General features: G+C 42.8%; 1 protein-coding gene across 5 annotated transcripts in view; it reads left to right on the top strand.

Moving 5' to 3' along the window:
• Positions 1-21,121, top strand: part of LOC106561641 (contactin-1a) — a 164,364-nt gene that overhangs the window by 39,920 nt on the left and 103,323 nt on the right. Inside the window, exon 2 of one of the 5 annotated variants that reach the window (XM_014125784.2) lies at positions 20,328-20,413. The exons of 3 other annotated variants lie outside the window; for them this stretch is intronic. The gene's annotated coding sequence lies outside the window, so the exon portion shown is untranslated. Of the gene's footprint in view, positions 1-20,327; positions 20,414-20,562; positions 20,585-21,121 lie in introns of those variants that run through there. One more of the 5 variants, XM_014125788.2, reaches the window with a different exon arrangement.

The following is a 21,121-nucleotide window of genomic DNA, read 5'->3' as shown; positions in this document are numbered from 1 at the left end:
TCACTATAGTAGTGTAGTGACAGACTGGCAGCAGGACTCACTATAGTAGTGTAGTGACAGACTGGCAGCAGGACTCACTATAGTAGTGTAGTGACAGACTGGCAGCAGGACTCACTATAGTAGTGTAGTGACAGACTGGCAGCAGGACTCACTATAGTAGTGTAGTGACAGACTGGCAGCAGGACTCACTATAGTAGTGTAGTGACTGACTGGCAGCAGGACTCACTATAGTAGTGTAGTGACAGACTGGCAGCAGGACTCACTATAGTAGTGTAGTGACAGACTGGCAGCAGGACTCACTATAGTAGTGTAGTGACAGACTGGCAGCTGCTCTGGCTGGTTATGCTGTTTTAACATCAGAGATGAAATGGAGCCTCCTCCATGAGACAGTCTTGTCGGTACAGTCTTGTCTATATCTCCATCACCTCTCACTCTCTTTATTGCTGTCTGTTTTCCTCCTCTGATCTCTCCATTCCTCTGATATCTCCATTCCTCTGATCTCTCAATTCCTCTCACTGCTTCCTTCTTGAGCTATCTCTCCCCACCTTTCTTGTCAACCCCCTACCCCCAGTTACCCCCTCTCTGACAGTGAACCGTCTCCCTCTTTCCCTCTCTCTCTCTCTCTCTCTCTCTCTCTCTCTCTCTCTCTCTCTCTCTCTCTCTCTCTCTCTCTCTCTCTCTCTCTCTCGCTCTCTCTCTGAGAGCTCTGTGATTTGTTGACTGCTGCTCTGTGTGTGTGTGTGTGTGTGTGTGTGTGTGTGTGTGTGTGTGTGTGTGTGTGGTGGTGATGGACTCCACATTGAGAGGGGGGAAATTGTTCCTGGCAGCTCTCCACCGGGTCTAGTAAGTAGAGGGATATTGTCCTGGCCACACAGACGGGACCGGCTCCCATTCTGAGAGACAGAGGAGCTGTCGGGGGTGTCGGTGTGAGGCCTCGGGGGGGGGGGGGAGATGGCTGGCTGTGTGTGTGTCTGGTGAGGTAGGATGATATGAAAGAGGGCTAGTGGAGGGTATGGTAGGTGAGATGGCTGGCTGGATGCCTCTCTCTCTGTTTGGGATTAAGGTTGGCTCTGTTGTGAAGATAAACCATAAATGATCGACACTATACCGATGACTTATCAAAGGCATTTTGCTGATATGGTTCATTAGGATAAGTAGCCTATACTAGAGAAATGTGAAGTTTTCATTGAAATAAGTTTGCTAATATAGGTGATTGTTAATGGGACAATTGATGGTAGTACAACCCTCAAACTAGTAGTAGTAGATTAAACGATAATAAAATAACTGTGGTGCACATTAATATTATAAAAGAATCGTTCTGTTTATCGTTATCGCATCAATTCCGGTCGTTTCTTGCAGTATGGATTTATATCCATATGGTCCAGTTCTTGTTTGTGTGCTTCAGCCTACTGGCTTCAGCCTACTGGCTCCAGCCTACTGGCTTCAGTCTACTGGCTTCAGTACAGCTCCAGCCTACTGGCTTCAGTCTACTGACTTCAGTCTACTGGCTTCAGTACAGCTCCAGCCTACTGGCTTCAGCCTATTGGCTCCAGCATACTGGCTTCAGTATACTGGCTTCAGTACAGCTCCAGCCTACTGGCTTCAGCCTACTGGCTTCAGTACAGCTCCAGCCTACTGGCTTCAGTCTACTGGCTTCAGTACAGCTCCAGCCTACTGGCTTCTGTCTACTGGCTTCTGTCTACTGGCTTAAATCTACTGGCTTCAGTACAGCTCCAGCCTACTGGCTTCAGCCTATTGGCTCCAGCCTACTGGCTTCAGTCTACTGGCTTCAGTACAGCTCCAGCCTACTGGCTTCAGTCTACTGACTTCAATCTACTGGCTTCAGTACAGCTCCAGCCTACTGGCTTCAGCCTATTGGCTCCAGCCTACTGGCTTCAGTCTACTGGCTTCAGTACAGCTCCAGCCTACTAGCTTCAGCCTACTGGCTTCAGTACAGCTCCAGCCTACTGACTTCAGCCTACTGGCTCCAGTCTACTGGCTTCAGCCTACTGGCTTCAGTCTACTGGCTTCAGTCTACTGGCTTCAGTACAGCTCCAGCCTACTGGCTTCAGTCTACTGGCTTCAGTCTACTGGCTTCAGTCTACTGGTTTCAGTACAGCTCCAGCCTACTGGCTTCAGTCTACTGGCTTCAGTACAGCTCCAGCCTACTGGCTTCAGTCTACTGGCTTCAGTCTACTGGCTTCAGTACAGCTCCAGCCTACTGGCTTCAGTCTACTGGCTTCAGTCTACTGGCTTCAGTCTACTGGCTTCAAGTACAGCTCCAGCCTACTGGCTTCAGTCTACTGGCTTCAGTCTACTGGCTTCAGTCTACTGGTTTCAGTACAGCTCCAGCCTACTGGCTTCAGTCTACTGGCTTCAGTACAGCTCCAGCCTACTGGCTTCAGTACCGCTCCAGCCTACTGGCTTCAGTCTACTGGCTTCAGTACAGCTCCAGCCTACTGGCTTCAGTCTACTGGTTTCAGTACAGCTCCAGCCTACTGGCTTCAGTCTACTGGCTTCAGTACAGCTCCAGCCTACTGGTTTCAGTCTACTGGCTTCAAGTACAGCTCCAGCCTACTGGCTTCAGTCTACTGGCTTCAGTCTACTGGTTTCAGTACAGCTCCAGCCTACTGGCTTCAGTCTACTGGCTTCAGTACAGCTCCAGCCTACTGGCTTCAGTACAGCTCCAGCCTACTGGCTTCAGTCTACTGGCTTCAGTACAGCTCCAGCCTACTGGCTTCAGTCTACTGGCTTCAGTACAGCTCCAGCCTACTGGTTTCAGTACAGCTCCAGCATACTGGCTTCAGTACAGCTCCAGCCTACTGGCTTCAGTCTACTGGCTTCAGTCTACTGGTTTCAGTACAGCTCCAGCCTACTGGCTTCAGTCTACTGGCTTCAGTACAGCTCCAGCCTACTGGCTTCAGTACAGCTCCAGCCTACTGGCTTCAGTCTACTGGCTTCAGTACAGCTCCAGCCTACTGGCTTCACTGCTTTTTGTACAGCCCTTGTAGGGATCCTGTTAGCCCATTACTCCTGTTTATTATGGCCTTATCTTTAGTCTACTGGCTTCGGTACAGCTCCAGCCTACTGGCTTCAGTCGACTGGCTTCAGTCTACTGGCTTCAGTCAACTGGCTTCAGTACAGCTCCAGACTACTGGCTTCAGTCTACTGGCTTCAGTACAGCTCCAGCCTACTGGCTCCAGCCTACTGGCTTCAGTCGACTGGCTTCAGTCTACTGGCTTCAGTCAACTGGCTTCAGTACAGCTCCAGCCTACTGGCTTCAGTCTACTAGCTTCAGTACAGCTCCAGCCTACTGGCTTCAGTCTACTGGCTTCAGTACAGCTCCAGCCTACTGGCTTCAGTCTACTGGTTTCAGTACAGCTCCAGCATGCTGGCTTCAGTACAGCTCCAGCCTACTGGTTTCAGTACAGCTTCAGTCTACTGGTTTCAGTACAGCTCCAGCATACTGGCTTCAGTACAGCTCCAGCCTACTGGCTTCAGTCTACTGGCTTCAGTACAGCTCCAGCCTACTGGCTTCACTGCTGTGTGTCTTTTCTTCTGCAAATGCGCTGTCTCATTACCAGACAGACAGATTGGACCGGCTTGCCTCTACTGTATACTGTAGGGATGAACCTGTTTTTTTTTTGTGTGTGTGTGTGTGTGTGTGTGTATTTATGTGAAGCCCATTACTCACCTGTTTACATTATATTTGCTCTTGAGGCATTGATTACATGTTTGACTTATTTAGGGGATACCTCAGTAACTATTCATATTCAGTGTTTTGTCTTCACATATTAGTCTGCCACATATAGCACTATGTATTATTAATGTAGAGTAAACCAATGAAGCCAGTGGGAACCAATGAAGCCAGTGGGAACCAATGAAGCCAGTGGGAACCAATGACGCCAGTGGGAACCAATGAAGCCAGTGGGAACCAATGACGCCAGTGGGAACCAATGACGCCAGTGGGAACCAATGAAGCCAGTGGGAACCAATGACGCCAGTGGGAACCAATGAAGCCAGTGGGAACCAATGAAGCCAGTGGGAACCAATGAAGCCAGTGGGAACCAATGAAGCCAGTGGGAACCAATGACGCCAGTGGGAACCAATGACGCCAGTGGGAACCAATGACGTAGTGTACCGCATTGCTAGACTCTATGGTGGAAACCAATGGGGATGGGATTTCTAGGTTAGTGGGATGCTGAGGAGAACCCCTGGGGTTAAATGTTGTTGTTTATGTTTTGTGTGCAGAGTAAACACATGGCCTGTGTCCTATATGCCTAATAGCCCAGTATAGACTAGTTTGCTTAAGGGGTGCATCCTTGTTCATTATCATATTTATTTATTTGATTTATTTTACCTTTATTTAACTAGGCAAGTCAGTTAAGAACAAATTCTTATTTTCAATGACGCCCTAGGAATAGGGTTAACTGCCTTGTTCAGGGGCAGAACGGCAGGGTCCAGGTTGTGTGTAAGTCTTCCCTATATGTACTCAATGTTCATCCATGTGCTGTAACTATTAACAGTTAGAGGGTTGAATGTATTTCCTGCTAAGGGTGATGTATTTTCAATCCAGGTTTAAAATGTCAACTGTAGAAAGGATTTTTCCACCTCAGAGTGTCCAGAGGCACTGCCACAGAAGCACCGTATCGGAAGCACTGTATGGGTTACGTCCCAAATGGCACCCTATTCCCTATTTAGTGCACTCCTTTGGACCACTGCCCATAGGGCTCTGGTACAATGTAGTGCACTATATATGGAATAGGGTGCCATTTGGGATGGAGACATGATGTGTTGTACTGTAGTGACATTTTATAATGAGTCTGTATGCATGAATCAAGCGCTGTTATTTGATTAGCCATGTATGAATAGCAGCTGGCAGGGAAATGCTTCTCCTTTGGGACCCTTGGGTTAGGCAGGTTCTTCTATTCCATTCTCTCTCTGCTGCTTGAGAAACCCATGAAAAAACAGCCACGTGTTACTAGGTCATATTAATGTTCCTATAGAAGGACATACCTCTATTCAAGTAAAGAACTGTGAATATTATTCATTGTTGATGAGAATAATAAACATTAATGTACGACCCTGAATGTTCTAGTCTGGATTTCACAGGTTGTCTTTTGTATACCAGCGTGGGTTTATTTTGGTTTTTAATATTATTCAGAATATTATGAATGGGTGTTTGTTCGGTCTCTCCGAGCAGCCACTAATCCAATTATAACATAATCTGTTACCTCTAGCATCAAAAGACACATTTAAATAATGCACACAGATGGCACTTCATTATCCCACCAGACAAACTGGTTATGGCAGCAAAAGATCCCAGTGGTCAAATCTTGGCAATCATGGACAACGTTCCTGCTTTTGGCTTAAGCTAAATTCAAGGCTCTTGTCTAAGAGCTGAGGCCCAATGTTTTATTATCCATAAACAGGTACTCAATTATCCAGGTTGAATTAGAGTACCTGCATGTAAGTACCTGCATGTATACACTGATTAATTGGCCTGATTGTCTTAATGGTTGGAGGGAAGTGTTTTGGTCAATGTGGTTTCTGACTTGATATAGATGTCGGATCTTAATTTGATCACCCTGTTGCAGGAGAACTTTCCTGCAATGCAGGCAATTTTAAACTTGTAGTGTATTTGAGGTTTAAAAAGGGTTCTGAAGTTCAGACTTGATTTTCCCTTACGAAAAATGTATCAACCCCTACAAAAATGTCAATGAAAACCTCTTAAATTGAACTACATGTAATCTAAAATGTAATCTACTTAATCCCTGAAAGTAATTATCTATCATGAGAGGACTGTAAACAAAAACTAGTAATACTCTAAGGAAGGTTAAAATCTAACCTTTTTGGTAAAACATTTTTATAAATTGCTTATGTGTAGCCACTTCTGAGGACACAAGGTCAGGTACACAGTGCAAATATTATGACAAAACTGTATGAATAAGGCTTATTAAAATGACTTATATGCTTTCTATATATTCTATAATCAATTTATAAGATTTCATCTTCCTTATAACTGTAAAATACATCTTTGTATGTTTTGTTAATATTTTCTAAAGGTTTGTCTTGATCAAACCATATGTCCCGACCGCTGTGAACATCACACAGAGTTCTAGCTTGGCTTCCTGAACTTGTTAGGAACTCGCCCTTTCATCTCATTTCAATATTGTCCATCTATGATAAACAGAAAGTGTTTTTGGTTTAACATCTATGAATTATTTATATTAATGGCTATAAATCTATCTGAATGTGCTATAGTGCTGAAACCACTCTCTCACGTTGCGCTACGATGTAAGGATTGCAGGCATGTGCTTTGTCATCGGCTGTGATTTATGGTTCAGCCAGGAGTTAATGGAGTCAGAAGAGCGAATGAAATGGTAGGAGGTACATCCCAGCTTCAAGTGGTTTCAGATTTCACTTCCTACGTCACACAGGCACAAGATAGTACTGTTTCTGTGGGAACCGGGGCTATTGCTCAATGCAAGCCATACAGATACATTTATCAGCGAAAATGTCAATCGGAACCGGTACCAGAACCACGCAGGTCCCGTTAAACAGGGGAATTTACATCTAAAGCTTTTCATTATAATCCACAAAATAATTCACATTTCCTGTTGCTGTAGGATTATTCCCCTGCTGTAGAAAACTGTCTCAAATGAACCTTTTACTGCAGTGGGCTAAATCAAGGCCACAGAGTGATTATTGGCAGTCTTATTGTCACGTCTACTCCCGCTCCTCTCTGGTGGTCGTTGTCACCAGTTGTCTCATCATTACGCACACCTGTCACCATCGTTACGCGCACCTGCGCCTCATGAGACTCACCTAGACTCCATCACCTTCCTGATTACTTCCCTTATATCTGTCCCTCCCTTTGGTTCTTTCCCCAGGCGTTATTGACTTTCTGTTCCTAGGTTTTGTCTGTAAACTATGTGTGTTTCTTGTCTTGTTTCATTTATTATTAAATTCGCTACCTGTACTTGCTTTCCGACTCCTAGTGTTACACTTAAACAGATCTACTTTGGAACAAAAGTCTACACCTCACACACATGGTTATGGGCTTAAAAACAGAAGACACCTGTACCATGGCAGATATAGAGTAGAAATGTATTACATTTTAAGTTCGCATCCCAATATTACACTTTATATACATCACAGAAGACGGAAATATAACAAAACTGTTTGAAACATCAGATTTTTATCTGTAATTTATTTTTTTGATCTTAATGAAATTATGAAAAATATTAATCACATTCCACCCATGAGTCCAATTTGTTTGGATTTGTTAAGTCTACTTTAGAAAGAGACATTCAAGGGAATATAATCAAGTGTACAGTAAGATGAAGAGACAGAAGATGCTGTGCACACTCTGTGTTGACATCCCCAGTGGAGAGCCTCCAGCCCCTCTGTAGTTCTGTGTTGACATCCCCAGTGGAGAATATCCAGCCCCTCTGTAGTTCTGTGTTGACATCCCCAGTGGAGAGCCTCCAGCCCCTCTGTAGTTCTGTGTTGACATCCCCAGTGGAGAGCCTCCAGCCCCTCTGTAGTTCTGTGTTGACATCCCCAGTGGAGAGCTCCAGCCCCTCTGTAGTTCTGTGTTGACATCCCCAGTGGAGAGCTCCAGCCCCTCTGTAGTTCTGTGTTGACATCCCCAGTGGAGAGTCTCCAGCCCCTCTGTAGTTCTGTGTTGACATCCCCAGTGGAGAGCCTCCAGCCCCTCTGTAGTTCTGTGTTGACATCCCCTGTGGAGAGCCTCCAGCCCCTCTGTAGTTCTGTGTTGACATCCCCAGTGGAGAGCCTCCAGCCCCTCTGTAGTTCTGTGTTGACATCCCCAGTGGAGAGCCTCCAGCCCCTCTGTAGTTCTGTGTTGACATCCCCAGTGGAGAGCCTCCAGCCCCTCTGTAGTTCTGTGTTGACATCCCCAGTGGAGAGCCTCCAGCCCCTCTGTAGTTCTGTGTTGACATCCCCAGTGGAGAGTCTCCAGCCCCTCTGTAGTTCTGTGTTGACATCCCCAGTGGAGAGCCTCCAGCCCCTCTGTAGTTCTGTGTTGACATCCCCAGTGGAGAGTCTCCAGCCCCTCTGTAGTTCTGTGTTGACATCCCCAGTGGAGAGCCTCCAGCCCCTCTCTAGTTCTGTGTTGACATCCCCAGTGGAGGGCCTCCAGCCCCTCTGTAGTTCTGTGTTGACATCCCCTGTGGAGAGCCTCCAGCCCCTCTCTAGTTCTGTGTTGACATCCCCAGTGGAGGGCCTCCAGCCCCTCTGTAGTTCTGTGTTGACCTTGTTGTTTAAAGCTCTTATCGTGTCCAATAGTGTTACTAAAGAGACACAAAAGGATGTGGAATGTTAACCTTAGCATATTTTGGCAATCTAAAATGCAGCCAGGTCACCTGTGATACAAGTCAGTATTCGACGACGTCGGGAGATGAAGTGGAAACCAGCCACTAGGGGCAACAGTGAGCACTGTTACCTTCAAGTTGGTTTCAGTTTTGCTTGGGTGTTGCATAGCATCTCCCTCTGATTCCAAAAGCTGCATGTTCGAATTCAGCGCTACATTTAAAAAATAAATAAAAAAATAGTTTCAAGCCTTTCCCAAACCTTAACCGTTACCTTAACTATTCGGAGATAATGCTTAAGCTTAAGAATTTGGAGATAATGCTTACACTTAACATTAACCTTAAAAATGTGGAGATAATGCCTAAACTTAACCTTAAACATTTAGAAATTTGACATTTGGAACAACTGCGAAAATTGACATTTTCAGAAACATGGATGAACGTCTAATTCTGACATAAGACTGAGAGATCTGGTTGCTAAAATGTACTGTAATTTTATTCACGTCTGTTTGATCAGCTGTGTGTCTGTGTGTGTGTGTGTGTGTGTGTGCCTCTGTGTGTGCGTGTGCATGTGTGCATGCATGTGTGTGTATGCACGTGCCTGCGTCCGTGCGTGTGTGTCTCTCTGTGTGTGTGTGTGTGTGTGTGTGTGTGTGTGTGTGTGTGTGTGTGTGTGTGTGTGTGTGTGTGTGTGTGTGTGTGTGGAGTACAGGGAAAGGATCCTCTTGTATTCCTGTCAGTGTAACGACTACATGGTACTGAGTCAGAAGACTGGAGTAAAGCACCTCCGAGCAGTGTGTGTGTGTGTGTGTGTGTGTGTGTGTAGAGTACAGGGAAAGGATCCTCTTGTATTCCTGTCAGTGTAACGACTACATGGTACTGAGTCAGAAGACTGGAGTAAAGCACCTCACAGCAGTGTGCAGCGTACTCAACACAAACACAAACCCTATGCTCAGCTATTATACATTACTACTACACTATGTGCTCTGCGTAGAGAGCGGATGTGTTGGAGGATTTCTAACTTTGATTAGCTGGCATGGCAGCCTTGGTTTGTCGATGGGGCACCGCAAAGTTAGAAACATAATGAGTCTCAGAATGTTTACATGGCCACTCGTTGGAACTCACTATGTAGTCTCAGAATGTTTACATGGCCACTCATTGGAAGTCACTATGTAGTCTCAGAATGTTTACATGGCCACTCATTGGAAGTCACTATGTAGTCTCAGAATGTTTACATGGCCACTCATTGGAACTCACTATGTAGTCTCAGAATGTTTACATGGCCACTCATTGGAAGTCACTATGTAGTCTCAGAATGTTTACATGGCCACTCATTGGAAGTCACTATGTAGTCTCAGAATGTTTACATGGCCACTCATTGGAACTCACTATGTAGTCTCAGGGAACATGTTAGATTCTGTTGACCATCATGCTCGTGAGGTTTTCAATTATGATATTTAGTGGACTAGGTGTAAGATGTTAGATATTACAGTTGGTGGCTTTGACTGATGCGCTTTTACTGAGGTGCATTTTCCTGTGAGAAAGAGACCGGTGACATAACTGGTGATGACTGGGGAGGATGATTGATGACAACCCTGTGGCAGATTGGCATACTTAGATAATACAACATGAATAATAACCAATGATTTCTTCCTGAGTCTGTTTTCAAAATAGTTACCATCCTGTTGTTAACAGACATAGATAACTAGAATAACAATGATTATATCTTCCTGCCCTGTAGGATAGTCTGTGTCAATGTAATTCCTTCCAGACATGTTTTAAGGATTCTGGAATGAGCTTAGACCAATTAAGGTCCATTTCCTCATCTCACAGCATAAATTGCCTTGTTAAGATGGATGGTTGTGTGTGTGTGTGTGTTCAGTTAAGATGGATGATGATGGGACACACAGTCAGAGAGAACAACAAGGCTGGGAGCTAAAGGAATTATGCATGATTACGCAGACCATGACCAATAAGTCCAATCATGTGTGTGTGTCGACTCAGAACACAAGGTGAGTTTTATCTTTAGACTGATTGCGTTATTTATCACCATGTCAGAGTAATCTGGCGAGGTCTTACGTCTGAAAAGACCAAATGAATTCCAAGGAATAATGCTTTCAATACTGTAGTGAGGGAATAGTCTACAGCCTGTACTGTAGTAATGGTAGTGAGGGAATAGCCCACAGCCTGTACTGTAGTAATGGTAGTGAGGGAATAGCCTACAGCCTGTACTGTAGTAATGGTAGTGAGGGAATAGTCTACAGCCTGTACTGTAGTAATGGTAGTGAGGGAATAGTCTACAGCCTGTACTGTAGTAATGGTAGTGAGGGAATAGCCTACAGCCTGTACTGTAGTAATGGTAGTGAGAGAATAGTCTACAGCCTGTACTGTAGTAATGGTAGTGAGGGAATAGTCTACAGCCTGTACTGTAGTAATGGTAGTGAGGGAATAGTCTACAGCCTGTACTGTAGTAATGGTAGTGAGGGAATAGCCTACAGCCTGTACTGTAGTAATGGTAGTGAGGGAATAGCCTACAGCCTGTACTGTAGTAATGGTAGTGAGGGAATAGTCTACAGCCTGTACTGTAGTAATGGTAGTGAGGGAATAGTCTACAGCCTGTACTGTAGTAATGGTAGTGAGGGAATAGCCTACAGCCTGTACTGTAGTAATGGTAGTGAGGGAATAGTCTACAGCCTGTACTGTAGTAATGTTAGTGAGGGAATAGTCTACAGCCTGTACTGTAGTAATGGTAGTGAGGGAATAGCCTACAGCCTGTACTGTAGTAATGGTAGTGCGGGAATAGTCTACAGCCTGTACTGTAGTAATGGTAGTGAGGGAATAGCGTACAGCCTGTACTATAGTAATGGTAGTGAGGGAATAGCCTACAGCCTGTACTATAGTAATGGTAGTGAGGGAATAGTCTACAGCCTGTACTGTAGTAATGGTAGTGAGGGAATAGTCTACAGCCTGTACTGTAGTAATGGTAGTGAGGGAATAGCCTACAGCCTGTACTGTAGTAATGGTAGTGAGGGAATAGCCTACAGCCTGTACTGTAGTAATGGTAGTGAGGGAATAGTCTACAGCCTGTACTGTAGTAATGGTAGTGAGGGAATAGCCTACAGCCTGTACTGTAGTAATGGTAGTGAGTTATCTCGTCATGGACAACTTGAATCTATAATACAGTTATTTTTGGATACAAATCTCCTTTGCTGAAACATGTTGTATCTCATAGGAGACAAGAGCACATGATTTTAAAGAAGAATACTGACAAACTGAATTTAGCGTTCAGTTTTAAGATTGATGGGTTTGATTATGTATTCTACGCTTCTACTGAATCAATGAAATGCTTTGGGTGTGGAAGAGAGGGGCATTTGGTGCGTAATTGACCAGAGAACGAGCGTGCAGAGCCGGGTAGCAGCTCTCTAGCGCTGGTGCAGCTAAAGCACCACTGAGAAGGAACAACAGGCTAAGGGTTCAGGAGAAGGGAGAAGGTGGGCAGATGTGGTGGGAAAAATAGGAAAGGAGAGCAATGTGGCTATGGGGGCAGTTGTGGTAGAGCAGGGCAAAGAGGGGGGGGGCAATTGGTGAGACTGCGATTGAAGTCGCTGAGGGGGTGCTGGAGAATGAAATGGGAGTGTAAGAGGAGAGTGAAACAATGGGAAATGAAGCAGCTGTTTTCAAAGTACAGAGGAGTAGGAGGAAGAATTTAAGGGGTGGTGAAGGTTCTAATTCTAAGAGGAAGGTAGAGATGATAAATCAGTTGAGGATAAACAGGAAGTTGAGATGATAAGTCAGTTGAGGATAAACAGGTTGTAGAGATGATAAATCAGTTGAGGATAAACAGGTTGTAGAGATGATAAATCAGTTGAGGATAAACAGGTTGTAGAGATGATAAATCAGTTGAGCATAAACAGGAAGTAGAGATGATAAATCAGTTGAGGATAAACAGGTTGTAGAGATGATAAATCAGTTGAGGATAAACAGGAAGTTGAGATGATAAATCAGTTGAGGATAAACAGGTTGTAGAGATGATAAATCAGTTGAGGATAAACAGGTTGTAGAGATGATAAATCAGTTGAGGATAAACAGGTTGTAGAGATGATAAATCAGTTGAGGATAAACAGGTTGTAGAGATGATAAATCAGTTGAGGATAAACAGGTTGTAGAGATGATAAATCAGTTGAGCATAAACAGGAAGTAGAGATGATAAGTCAGTTGAGGATAAACAGGTTGTAGAGATGATAAATCAGTTGAGGATAAACAGGTTGTAGAGATGATAAGTCAGTTGAGGATAAACAGGTTGTAGAGATGATAAATCAGTTGAGGATAAACAGGTTGTAGAGATGATAAATCAGTTGAGGATAAACAGGAAGTTGAGATGATAAATCAGTTGAGGATAAACAGGTTGTAGAGATGATAAATCAGTTGAGGATAAACAGGTTGTAGAGATGATAAATCAGTTGAGGATAAACAGGTTGTAGAGATGATAAATCAGTTGAGGATAAACAGGTTGTAGAGATGATAAATCAGTTGAGCATAAACAGGAAGTAGAGATGATAAATCAGTTGAGGATAAACAGGAAGTTGAGATGATAAATCAGTTGAGGATAAACAGGTTGTAGAGATGATAAATCAGTTGAGGATAAACAGGTTGTAGAGATGATAAATCAGTTGAGCATAAACAGGAAGTAGAGATGATAAATCAGTTGAGGATAAACAGGAAGTTGAGATGATAAATCAGTTGAGGATAAACAGGTTGTAGAGATGATAAATCAGTTGAGGATAAACAGGTTGTAGAGATGATAAATCAGTTGAGGATAAACAGGTTGTAGAGATGATAAATCAGTTGAGGATAAACAGGTTGTAGAGATGATAAATCAGTTGAGGATAAACAGGTTGTAGAGATGATAAATCAGTTGAGGATAAACAGGAAGTAGAGATGATAAATCAGTTGAGGATAAACAGGTTGTAGAGATGATAAATCAGTTGAGGATAAACAGGTTGTAGAGATGATAAATCAGTTGAGGATAAACAGGTTGTAGAGATGATAAATCAGTTGAGGATAAACAGGAAGTAGAGATGATAAATCAGTTGAGGATAAACAGGAAGTAGAGATGATAAATCAGTCGAGGATAAACAGGTTGTAGAGATGATAAATCAGTTGAGGATAAACAGGAAGTAGAGATGATAAATCAGTTGAGGATAAACAGGTTGTAGAGATGATAAATCAGTTGAGGATAAACAGGTTGTAGAGATGATAAATCAGTTGAGGATAAACAGGAAGTAGAGATGATAAATCAGTTGAGGATAAACAGGAAGTAGAGATGATAAATCAGTCGAGGATAAACAGGTAGTAGAGATGATAAATCAGTCGAGGATAAACAGGTTGTAGAGATGATAAATCAGTTGAGGATAAACATGTTGTAGAGATGATAAATCAGTTGAGGATAAACAGGTTGTAGAGAAGATAAATCAGTTGAGGATAAACAGGTTGTAGAGATGATAAATCAGTTGAGGATAAACATGTTGTAGAGATGATAAATCAGTTGAGGATAAACAGGTTGTAGAGATGATAAATCAGTTGAGGATAAACAGGAAGTAGAGATGATAAATCAGTTTAGGATAAACAGGAAGTAGAGATGATAAATCAGTTGAGGATAAACAGGTTGTAGAGATGATAAATCAGTTGAGGATAAACAGGTTGTAGAGATGATAAATCAGTTGAGGATAAACAGGTTGTAGAGATGGAGTGTTCTTCTGGGGATGATAGTGAGGCATCTGATGCATCACAACAAAATAGCGAGAGAAATGGGGTGGAAGGGAGGTATGGGATTGAAAAGGTACGTCATTTTCTGAATTTGACAAAAGGTAAGAAATATATGCAGGATTATAATATAACTGATTTTTTCCCTGAAAGTGAATTGTTTATTGAGTCAGCAAAGTTTCTGATGTCAAAAATAACGGATGGAGGTTTGACAAGCCCAGAAATTGCTAGACTAAAGAAAGTGGTCACGAGAGTGACAAGTGAGGTAAATTCTAAAGGAAATGAAAGAGTTCAGTCTCAGCCTTAACTCTGAAAAGAGATGTGTTTTCTGTTTCTTACTCTGTATTTTTTTCAGCCATGAGCAGTTAAGATTTCTTCTTTAAACGTAAATGGTGTAAGGGACTGGAAAAAAGAGCTGTAGTGTATGAGTTAATAAAGGGAAAGGGAAGTGACATAAATGTTGTACAAGAAACGCCTAGTAATATGGAAAATGAAGTTACGTGGCAACACGAGTGTCGGTGGGGTTGGGGGTGGGGTGGGGGTGGGGGGGACAGTGGTGTGTTGTCATAAAAACTCAAAAAGTGGGGGTGTGGCCATCCTGTTCTCTGACGGTTTTTTGCCTTTGTCATATGAGGTTGAAGAGGTAGTTGAGGGGCGGTTATTAAAGTTAGAGTGAGATACGAAAACATCACTATGTGTTTAATAAATGTCTATGCCCCAGTAGTGGCAGATGATAGGGTATGTTTTTTTTAGAGACATTATCAAATAACATTGAGAAATATAATACTGAGGATTATTTATTTATTGCTGGGGATTTTAACTGCACAGTCAGTGATTTAGGTATACATCACAAATAACCTCATATAGCCTCAAGGACTTTTTAAAAACGCATGAACTATGTGATATTTGGCGGAGTCAAAATGGAGGCACGAGACAGTACACATAGGCTAATGTGAGAGAGAACACCATCTCTCTGACCAGGTTAGATAGGTTTTATTGTAACACTGTGTGATGTTTGGAGCCAACATGGAGGTAGGAGACAGAACACATGGTCTAATGTGAGAGAGAACACCATCTCTCTGGTCAGGTTAGATAGGTTTTATTGTAACACTGTGTGATGTTTGGAGCCAACATGGAGGTAGGAGACAGAACACATGGTCTAATGTGAGAGAGAACACCATCTCTCTGGCCAGGTTAGATAGGTTTTATTGTAACACTGTGTGATGTTTGGAGCCAACATGGAGGTAGGAGACAGAACACATGGTCTAATGTGAGAGAGAACACCATCTCTCTGACCAGGTTAGATAGGTTTTATTGTAACACTGTGTGATGTTTGGAGCCAACATGGAGGTAGGAGACAGAACACATGGTCTAATGTGAGAGAGAACACCATCTCTCTGGTCAGGTTAGATAGGTTTTATTGTAACACTGTGTGATGTTTGGAGCCAACATGGAGGTAGGAGACAGTACACATGGTCTAATGTGAGAGAGAACACCATCTCTCTGGCCAGGTTAGATAGGTTTTATTGTAACACTGTGTGATGTTTGGAGCCAACATGGAGGTAGGAGACAGAACACATGGTCTAATGTGAGAGAGAACACCATCTCTCTGGCCAGGTTAGATAGGTTTTATTGTAACACTGTGTGATGTTTGGAGCCAACATGGAGGTAGGAGACAGAACACATGGTCTAATGTGAGAGAGAACACCATCTCTCTGGACAGGTTAGATAGGTTTTATTGTTTTGAGCATCATTCTCAGGGATGTAAATCAAGTGTGATAACTCCAGTGGGATTTTCTGATCATTGTTTAACAACAGAGGTGGTGTTCATTAACGCTGTAAAACCCACAAGTGCATACTGGCATTTTAATATAACTTTATTGAGTGATGCTAACTTCAGGAAATGTTTTTTTTCTTTTCTGGGAGAGGTGGAGGTCTGAAAAGGTCAGTTTTGTATCCCTTCAACAGTGGTGGGATATAGGGAAAATCTAGATTCAACAATTCAGTAATAAATACACAATGAATGTCACCAGAGATATCACCAGATCAATGAACGCCCTAGAGTCTGAAATAGTGGAATGCCTGACGTTACTTGAGACCACAGGAGATCGATGCCATACTCAGGCACTCGAAAGAAAAAAAGCCTAATTGGCAGACCTGCTGGGTATCAGAGCACAGGGGGCAATGGTGAGAAGTAAGTTTCAGGGAATCTCTGAAATGGATGCCTCATCCAAATGTTTCTTTGGTTTAGAGAAAAAGAATGGACAAAGAAGAATTATTCATTGCCTCAAATCAGCTGTTGGACAGGAGCTCACTAGCCATAGTGGAATTAGAAAGAGGACAGTAGAGTTCTATGCTGAGCTCTACAAGAGGAATTAGAAAGAGGACAGTAGAGTTCTATGCTGAGCTCTACAAGAGGAATTAGAAAGAGGACAGTAGAGTTCTATGCTGAGCTCTACAAGAGGAATTAGAAAGAGGACAGTAGAGTTCTATGCTGAGCTCTACAAGAGGAATTAGAAAGAGGACAGTAGAGTTCTATGCTGAGCTCTACAAGAGGAATTAGAAAGAGGACAGTAGAGTTCTATGCTGAGCTCTACAAGAGGAATTAGAAAGAGGACAGTAGAGTTCTATGCTGAGCTCTACAAGAGGAATTAGAAAGAGGACAGTAGAGTTCTATGCTGAGCTCTACAAGAGGAATTAGAAAGAGGACAGTAGAGTTCTATGCTGAGCTCTACAAGAGGAATTAGAAAGAGGACAGTAGAGTTCTATGCTGAGCTCTACAAGAGGAATTAGAAAGAGGACAGTAGAGTTCTATGCTGAGCTCTACAAGAGGAATTAGAAAGAGGACAGTAGAGTTCTATGCTGAGCTCTACAAGAGGAATTAGAAAGAGGACAGTAGAGTTCTATGCTGAGCTCTACAAGAGGAATTAGAAAGAGGACAGTAGAGTTCTATGCTGAGCTCTACAAGAGGAATTAGAAAGAGGACAGTAGAGTTCTATGCTGAGCTCTACAAGAGGGATTAGAAAGAGGACAGTAGAGTTCTATGCTGAGCTCTACAAGAGGAATTAGAAAGAGGACAGTAGAGTTCTATGCTGAGCTCTACAAGAGGAATTAGAAAGAGGACAGTAGAGTTCTATGCTGAGCTCTACAAGAGGGATTAGAAAGAGGACAGTAGAGTTCTATGCTGAGCTCTACAAGAGGAATTAGAAAGAGGACAGTAGAGTTCTATGCTGAGCTCTACAAGAGGAATTAGAAAGAGGACAGTAGAGTTCTATGCTGAGCTCTACAAGTGGAATTAGAAAGAGGACAGTAGAGTTCTATGCTGAGCTCTACAAGAGGAATTAGAAAGAGGACAGTAGAGTTCTATGCTGAGCTCTACAAATGTGAGTATAAAGAGGATATAACAGTGACACAACAGTTCCTTGGTGGGCTCCCACAGGTGGCTGCAGAAGCTCAGGTTGAGCTAGAGCAACCATTGTCTTTGCAGGAGCTATACACTGCATTAAAAGGCATGGAAAATGGAAAGGCACTGGGTATTGATGGGCTTCCCGTTGACTTTCTTAAGTCTTTTTGGGCTATGTTGGGAGAGGATTGGCTAGCAGTTGTTAACGATAGTTTGACCGGAGGGTAAATACCAATAAGCTGCAGAAGGGCTCTCCTCACTCTACTGCCAAAAAAGGGTGACCCTATGGAGGTGAAGAACTGGAGGCCGGTGGCCTTAATGTGCACTGATTATAAGATCCTGTCTAAGGCTTTGTCCAACAGGCTGAGGGAGGTGATGGGGCAAATCATACATACGGACCAGTCCTACTGTGTTCCCGGCAGGCAGATAGGGGATAACATTTCCCTGATTCTGGATGTTCTGGACGTCTCTAGGGCTATTGGGTTGGATGCTGGTCTAATTTCAATTGATCAGGAAAAGGCATTTGAACGAGTTGAACATCAATACCGATGGCACACTTTGGAGGCTTTTGGTTTCAGCTTTGGTTTTATTGCCATGATCACAGTGATATATGGTGACATTAAAAGTGTATTGAAAGTTAACGGTGGCTTGAGTGCTCCTTTTAAAGTGTGTAGAGGAATTAGACATGGGTGTTCGTTGTCTGTAATGTTGTATGCCATCGCTATAGAGCCACTACTAAATAACATTAGAAGTTGCATTGAAGGGGTGTACCTTTCAGAGGATATTCCTCCTATTGGTCTCTCAGCTTATGCAGATGATGTAGTGAAAAATCAAGTGGAGGTGGATAGTTTGAGTCTCATGGTTGATCTATTTAAGGGAATAACCTCTGCAACGGTAAATTGGGAAAATGTGCTTTACAGATTGAGAAATGGTCTGGAGGGATCATGGCTTGGCCAGGGGGGCTGGAATGGTGTAAGAGAGGTTTTAAGTATCTTCGAGTGTAGCTAGGGGATGAGGAGACAATGGAAAAACATTGGAATGGGGCGGTTGAAATGGTGGAAGGAGGATGAGGAGATGGTGGTGGTGGTTATCTAGAAGGTCAAATAGGGGCCACTATTATTGTTAACAATGTGGTTGATATGGTGGAAGGAGGATGAGGAGGTGGCGTTGGTGGTTATCTAGAATGTCATATAGGGGGCCACTATTATTGTTAACAATGTGGTTTCTTCTGCACTGTGGCATCGGTTGTTATGTTTAGAGCCACCGTCTGGCCTTCTGGCCAAGATACACGCAATTATTGTAGATTGTTTTTGAGATAAATATCATTGGGTTCCACAAAGTGTTTTGTATTTGTCAAAAGAGGAGGGGATACAAGGTCTTGTACGTCTGGCTAGTAGGGCTGCTGCTTTCCGGTTTCAGTTTATTCAAAGGTTTCTTTATGGACCGAAAAATGTGGTGTGGAGAGGGGTGGCAGGCCTGGTATTACAGAAGGTAGGGGGATTAGGTTTAAATAAGGCTTTATTTTTGGTTGATAGTAGCCAGATTTCTAGGGATGGAGTACCTCCGTTTTACAGAGGCCTTCTTAGAGTTTGGAGTATAATGAAGGTGTCCAGACACACTAAGGCGGAGTCAGTGCATTGGCTGCTGGAGGAACCACTGGTGTATGGGGCAAGACTGGACTGTACAACTGAAGCTGTTCCACATTTCTCCAAGATGTTGGAGAAGGACAAAATCATCACCCTAAGGGAGTTAATGGACATAGCTGGGCCCACATTAATGGATGGAGGACGGGTGGCTGAACATTTGAGGGTGAGGTCGGAAAGGATTGTCAGACAACTGCTGGGAAGTTTCTGGAAGGCTCTGTCAGCAGAAGAGTGGATTATGCTCAAGAGTTACAAGAAAAATGGACAAGATGAAGACGCCCCATTTCACAGACTAGGGATGACACCCATTATCCCAGTAAGACAGAAAGGCTTTATTACTGGATTTGAGAGGGTTGGAAGAGGTGGGTTTGGATGAGGTGAATGGGAAGGACTTATATAGGGGGTGTGTCAAGGTTTTAAATAAAGATACATAGAAAATATACTACTTGGAGGGTAAAACTGGACCTTGATGACAAGGTAAAGCCAGCATGGAGAGCACTATACAAGCCACCGGTACAAAAGGGTACTGGTGATATGCAGTGGAGGGTTTTGCATGGCATCATTGCAGTTAATGCTTTTGTATCTGTTATTAATTTAGATGTTGGAGATGGATGTCATTTTTGTAACATAAGATAAACTATTTTTCACTGTTTTATGAAGTGTGAGAGGATAAAGCCTCTTTTTGAAATATTCAAGTTTTTGTTTACAGCTGTAGGGGAGATTTTCAATAACACAGTTTTTATTTTTGGGGTTTCAATACATTTTATTTTAGGACAAGCTAGGATGTCAATTTTTCAATTTTTCTGAGTAGGAAAAATAATAGACAAGAGATATGGGCAGGATGTAAAATGTGTTTTTAAAGGATTAGTTAAAGCGAGAATAAAAGTGGATTTTGAGTTCTTGGCTGTAAAAAATCTCCCATTGTTTGATGAGAAGTGGACTTATGAAGGAGCGGTATGTTTTGTGGAGGAGGGGAAATCATTTTTTGTTGATGAAATTAGTTGAATGTAACTAATGTTTGATTTTATTGATTTGTTACTTTTATGTTTATTTAAGAATGACACATTTGTTGTGTAATTTCTGAAAAGGCAGTGTGCCAATATTTGTGTTAATACTTGAGTATAAAATAAAGGTCTCATAAAAACTCTATCTCTCTTTTTTCTTCCTCTTTTCCCTATACAGTCCCACTCCAGAGGTCTCGTGGAGTAAGCTGAGCGGGGAGTTCCCTAACAAGCATACCTCCATTGTGCACTTCCAGAAGATACTGTGTATCGTCAACCCTACCCATTATCTACTAAACTATTCTCTCGCAAATCTTTACAGCTCTTGCTCAGCATTTTTATCATAAATGGTGACTGGATTATATCCCCAATGGAGAGCAAAGCGTCTATTTAGTTTGGGATTCCGGGCTGCAACATCTTCTATTCTATTTCAATGAAGTATTTTTTCTCCATTTAATGCTTGCTTCTGCTTTTCCTTTCCCCTTAAGTATCATGTCACTGAGACTTGTTAGAGCAACTCAGAATATGACCTTCAAATCAGGGCAACACTCCCCAGACAGATAACTGATCTGGGATGAAGGGAATACTTTTCCACTGTGTGTGAGTGAGTGAAAATATGGCACCACTGAATGTGTTTGACAGACTAACTATCTAGAGGAGGTATCGAATTAGAACAACCCAGGGAGTAATGCTTAATGGCAGTGGTTTAGTGACATACCCATATTAATTACATTGTCTTTCACATCCTGTCCCCTCACATTTAATGCTTGAAGGATGTTTACAAGTTGCTGTGTCTTGTTCTCTTGCTCATGTTTTTCATTCTCCAGGCCTTTATACTCTTGGACTTATAGTCAAATATCATCTTCAGTCAAAACATGTCCTCATGGGCTTGTGTCACAGCGAGCATGATGATGGTGATGGTGACGATGACGATGATGGTGATGATGATGATGATTATTTGACCCTGCTGGTCAT

The sequence above is a fragment of the Salmo salar genome, chromosome ssa10, assembly GCF_905237065.1.
Source record: "Salmo salar chromosome ssa10, Ssal_v3.1, whole genome shotgun sequence".
Classification (NCBI taxonomy): domain Eukaryota; kingdom Metazoa; phylum Chordata; class Actinopteri; order Salmoniformes; family Salmonidae; genus Salmo; species Salmo salar.
The sequence above is the reverse complement of the archived record's forward strand: the minus strand, read 5'-3'. Positions and strand labels throughout refer to the sequence as shown.